Here is a 5587-nt window from a genome sequence, read left to right as displayed (position 1 = left end):
CCTTTTTGTTTGCTTCTTGCTCAAGCTATTCTCTTCTTCCTATATATATATATATATATATATATATATATATATATTGCTTTGATTATCCCGAAAAATCTAGAAAACATGAAAACTATTGGTGCTTAGAGAGTTGGCTAACTGTCAATCTGTCATTGATTTTGATATGCTACTATGATGCTTACTTTAGGAAGTCTTACTCTTATTGTCAGTCCTTTTAAGTGCATCAGCTGCTTATTAAAATGATATTGATGGTAGAATATGCTGTTCATGTATGACATAATTCCGTCTGTGCCCTCTAACTGTGACAGTCTAACTACTTACCATCTTGAATGAGAAAGAAAAGGACAACTAAATTCTGGCACACTGCACATCTTTTGGAATTGGTTTACTGTACATACATTTCTATGTTTAAGGTGTTGGGCATTTGGCACTGCATTAATGCTCACATTTAGGCTTAAGAGCACGTTTTGCTTGTTTATATTCTCATTAAAATACTGATTTTTGCAGAAAAGGGTGGATTGCTTTTTCACATCGATCCTATATTTAGCTTTTTGTGTGATTGTCCAATACCATTGAGTGATTGCCCAGTACCTCTTCAATTTATCAATAGTACTCATGATTCCACAGTCTGGTTCTGCATATTTTCATTCTACATTAAAAGGAAGAGCCATTATTGTTGAATGTAATGTGTCATGCTATGCATTCGGTTTTGTGCTTGATCCAATGTCTTGTATGCCGGGTGTTTCAGTGGTGCAGTGAAGATCCTTATTGTTGAATGTATAGAAAATTATATTAACTGAAGATCCTTAAATTCTTGCCGGTCATGTGTCCAAGGCCTGTAGTGCATGCTGAAGGCAAAGTATTGTTGTGTTAGTAAGGTTCCAAATGTCACTGTTGCTTCCTCATATTTGAAACTATTGTCTTGACATTCTTGTTCATGAAAGCTAAAATTATGTTGATCTTTTTGGGTTTTATTTTTATCATAGTTTTTCTTGTCTTGGTGTTGCAGAGAGCAGATCTCCCTCTGAAGAATGGGACTTTGCTTCGGAGGTAATCAACTTTAAAATTTTCTGCTGTGAATTGGTTCTTATAATCTAATGTTCAACCTCTAAACATCATAACTCAAATTCTATTAGTACCTTTTTTTTTTGAAATTTTCCATTAGCTAATTGTCATTCATTGTCTTTTTATCTTTTTCTGCCGGTCAAAGTCATTCATACGGTCAGTTCTCCTGATTCAGTTTCTTCAACGCTAGGTATTAGGCTGGTAATATGTCACTTGATATGAGTCGAATATTTAAAATTTTGAAGAAGCCAAAGTGCTGTTCCCCCTAACCCACGAGAGACTAACAACTTACATCCTTGATTGGGAAACTGGGGGAGAACTAACTACTCATCAGTAATGTAATGTTTGCCAATGATTAATGCTCACTTCTAGGCTTAAAAGCACATGTATCTTTGTTTCTGTTCTCACTGAGATGTTTTATTTTTCCAGAAAAGTGTACTTTTTGTCATTGAAAATTTAAAAAACATCACGCTTTCTGTGTTTCCATGACCTGTTCAATTTATCAATATCCCATCGTTCCATTACGATCTGACCGAAAAAAAAAAAAGATATTGAAATCTTTTCAATTGCCTGAATGTGCATATAATTTCACTCTAACTACAGTAAAATGGAAGAGCCACATATTCTTGAATGTGATGTGTTATGGTATGGTTCTGGTATTATGCTTGATCCGACATGTCTTGTGTGGAGGGCATCTCAAGGGTGCAGGTATATATGGACAACTACATTAACTGAGGATCCTTAAAGTCATGTGAATCATGCATCTAATTAGCTAGTTTCTTCTGTATGAGAAAGAGGAGAAGAGCATAGATTCCGTGTCTTGTTGATAGTGTGTGAATCTATCTCATTCTACGAGACATCCAACACTTCTAGTGACCAGTGTAGAAAGTGACCAAAACATGCATAGTCATCAAATTATATAGGAGTTCTGACCATGTTCTCAAGATTCCATTAGGGCTTCCAAATACCAGCTTGCTGCCTGTGTCTTTCTTCTCCTTCGTCCACCTCTTGCATATCCAACCATGGATCTGATTTCGACATGCATATCAATTCATGTCTGTATTAGGGTCTAGTGTTATTTGTATCCTAATAGACTCTGACCTTTCTGAAAAAAAAAAAAAAAAAATTATTTAGTTTTATAATTTTTATCTCAAAATAGGTAGGTAGATCTTCCTTGTTTACCTTGGCTAGATTCCCTTGGGAATCAAGATCTCTATCAAAACGTTACAAAAGCCAGTAGATTACTATCTTGTATCTCTTCAGCGTCTGCAGTCTTTTGAATGTTGTTTCATTGCATATCTTTCCTCCTCTGACTTTTCAAATTTATTTTTTCATCAGAGGCCTGCCCTTTTTGCAAGATCGATGGTTCAATAAGCTATGACTAAGACAGATCTTTCCGCAGGTGAGTAACAATTGCAGCCAATTAAGTCAGTGCTGTCCTTTTCACGCATTAAGTTATAATTCTCTTGATCTGAAATCTTTGCCGCATGTTTTGGTTTGAGATTTTGACCATTTATTCTTGAAATTTCTTTATTTCCTTTTATTTTCCGCTTCTAAAAATGCTGCCGATGTTAGCTAATGACTGGTAATATATAACATAAGGCTTATCAGATAGTTGAGATTTTTAAGAAGTCCAAATGCCGTCTCTACTCCATAACCGATGACAGCATAAGAGGTATTTGCAATCTTTTTTTAGAACAAGGGAAGAGCTACTCAAATTTGTTTTTCTGCAAAAAAAATTGTTAATCCTGGAAGTTCAGAACGAAATTTGTTGAGTAGGTGTTATGATAGTACTGTTATCATAATGCTGCTAAATTAAACTGCTGCCTGCATGTGAATTTGTTGGTTTTAATATAATAATGCTGAAAACATCATGGAGATAGGGAGAGAAGTGTATACCATTCTCAATTTCAAATCAATGTGACAACCTCAAACAATCACTAAACACTTTCGGTCAGATTGCAATTCTGATAGACCAATACACCCTGACATTCCATTTTTTCATGACCGCTCTACTTCAGGTTTTTACCTGCCATTGTATCTTTTCATTTGTCTGAGTGTAAAATCAACACTTCGTGATTGTTTCAGGAAAACTGTCTGGTAAATGCTTGTGGCAACAACTTAGAATGATTTTTTAGGGCTGTATAAATTTTTGAAAGTTTCACATGTTAAGGTAAAATAAGATAAAATAAAATAAACTTTACTTTAGAATGATTGTCATCTTCCTTTCTTACTTTGTTGATAAAATGGCAATGCAAATTTAGGACCTCTTATGAGCTTCTTTGCCTTCTTGCAAAAGATTAGTTTAAAAAACCTGGACTCGATTTTATGGGGGTCAATTTGACAGGTTTTTCATTTTCTTACTTTGTTTTGTTGACATAACATTGCAATACCTTTTCAAGTATTTAAAATATATCATAAAATGCTTAAATAGTGCTAACTGTTTGATTATACTATGCTGCAGCTTTTTGATCGCTCTGGTCCATTCTATGGAGAGCTAGGTAGGTTTGTATTGAGGACATTGGGAGTCAGAACAAAACCCAAGATGGGACCTCCAGCAGGTCCCAATGGGCTTCCATTCTCTGGGCCCGGCGGTGCACCTGAGAACCGAAACTACATTGAGGGACCAAAGGCCGCTCCTAGTGGTTCCTGGGATAATGTTTGGGGAAATGATACCAGTAAATGATGAGGTAATACAAATTATTGTCATGTGAATCTTTGCTTCCATTCAGAGAAACAGAAGAGAGACGGAAATGTCACCCGACTCCTCATTTTTTGTGAAAATCTGTGCGAACATGTTCGTCGGAGTCAATTAATATCTGCAACTCATACCAAACTCGGTTTGTGGGTTATTAGATGGACAAGGAAGTGATAGAAAATAATGTATTTTTTTTTTTTTTGAATAGGCCCACGGGGCGAGAAAATATATTCATTACAAGCCAGAATAGGTCATTACATACCCTCCCGCTGCCATTTAAGGGCATAGACAAACAAGATCGTTAATGGTAGTACCCACAGTGGTACATAGAAATAGACATACCTATTATACAATCAAATACGTAGAGATAGCGGAGATCCTCCTTTGGTACTATTCCAGAGGCGCTAGAGGTACATAGAGTGCATGGAAATGCATAGCTTCTTAATACAAGGAAATTTATTGTAATTAGCCTAACTAAAAACAAAATAGAGGACTAGGGCAGAAAAACCCAGCCCAAATCACTCTGCCGAAGAGGACAACCCAAGAAAAGAGGCCCAAACTCAGGCCCAGCAGAGAATAGCACGCCCCAAGCCCAAGACTTCATCTTCCTCGCTGAATGGCGACTAGCACAGTTCCGGTGCAATGCCAGTGGTCCCCTCCGCGGCGACCCAACGACGTCCCGACTCACACCGCCGCGATTCTTGTCGCCACACCCTAAGCCGCGATGCCCCACACCGAGACACGCCGAAACGAAACCCGCTACACTACATCGTGCCCCGATCTCGGATCCTTCCCCGCCGCCCAATCCCATGGACTCGCCGGACCTGGAAGTCCCTTGATGAGGCGCGCCATCCTTGTGCACACAACCACCGCACGGAAGACGACTTCGGGACTCGTCGCCAAACCCATCTAGCCCCGAGCCAAACCCTTTCCTTGAAGCTTCCAGGCAGATAGTATCACAATCCCATCCGGCAGCAGCTCCTTACCAGCAAGGCGAGCCAACGCCAGGCATGAGCGTCACCGGACGAGAAGCAAGTGGAAACCCTAGACGCAGAACAGTCCGGGTTTTGCGGAGCAAACGATCCGAATAAATTTATTCTCATCCAAGCAGTTGTTCTTTTCTGTTTAATAATTGTTTGTGGGTTTTGTGTTTTTGGTTCAGATATGCAAGAAAAGGTGTTCAACCTTGCATTTTGTATATTCTTGAAGTAGTCATCATAATTACTTCTTGGTTTCTAAATGGGGTTCTTATCTACTTCTGATTATTGGTGTCTCCGACGTTGGTTGGCTCTTCATTTTTAACATCTAATCAAAGAGCTTAATATTGCTTATTCCTATGCAGATTGCAGCGAGTGAAGGAAGGGAGAAAGGAAGACTCAAACAAATAAAAATTTCAATGATGAATTGTAACAAAAATTGTTCCCTTTCTCTTTCTGCCCTATTCTGTAATGAACTTTGGAGTTTAATTTATAAATGAGAAAAGCTGGAGTTTGTAAGCTGTGATAGCCTTAACTTTATGATCCCTACTTATTTTTAACTGCATTTGTTATGTTTTTTTTTTTTTGACGAATAAAAACATATATTAAAAAAAAAACAGAACAAGAGTACAACAGAACCTAGCCAACATCAAAACCCGGAGGAACAAAATCCTGGGAAAGGATGATAGAACTATCAACTGACAACAAAGCTAAAAAGGAGGAAGGTGGATTGGAGACCCAATCAACAGGACACATCCTCCTGGAAGCCAAGGCTGCGACAAAGTCGGCTGCCTGGTTGGCTTTTCTGCTGGTCCAAAGCCAGGTAATTGAGGTAAACGACTCG

At 38.3% G+C, this 5587-nt stretch overlaps 1 long non-coding RNA gene across 1 annotated transcript; it reads left to right on the top strand.

The window, feature by feature from the left end:
* Positions 1–691: 691 nt before the first annotated feature.
* On the top strand, positions 692–3982 carry LOC133742631 (uncharacterized). The gene is made up of 4 exons (XR_009862654.1): positions 692–881; positions 1013–1053; positions 2407–2470; positions 3533–3982. It is a non-coding gene; the product is annotated as an uncharacterized LOC133742631 (long non-coding RNA).
* Positions 3983–5587: the final 1605 nt, after the last annotated feature.

Source organism: Rosa rugosa, chromosome 4 (genome assembly GCF_958449725.1).
Source record: "Rosa rugosa chromosome 4, drRosRugo1.1, whole genome shotgun sequence".
Lineage (NCBI taxonomy): Eukaryota > Viridiplantae > Streptophyta > Magnoliopsida > Rosales > Rosaceae > Rosa > Rosa rugosa.
This window is presented reverse-complemented; position numbering and strand designations above follow the sequence as displayed.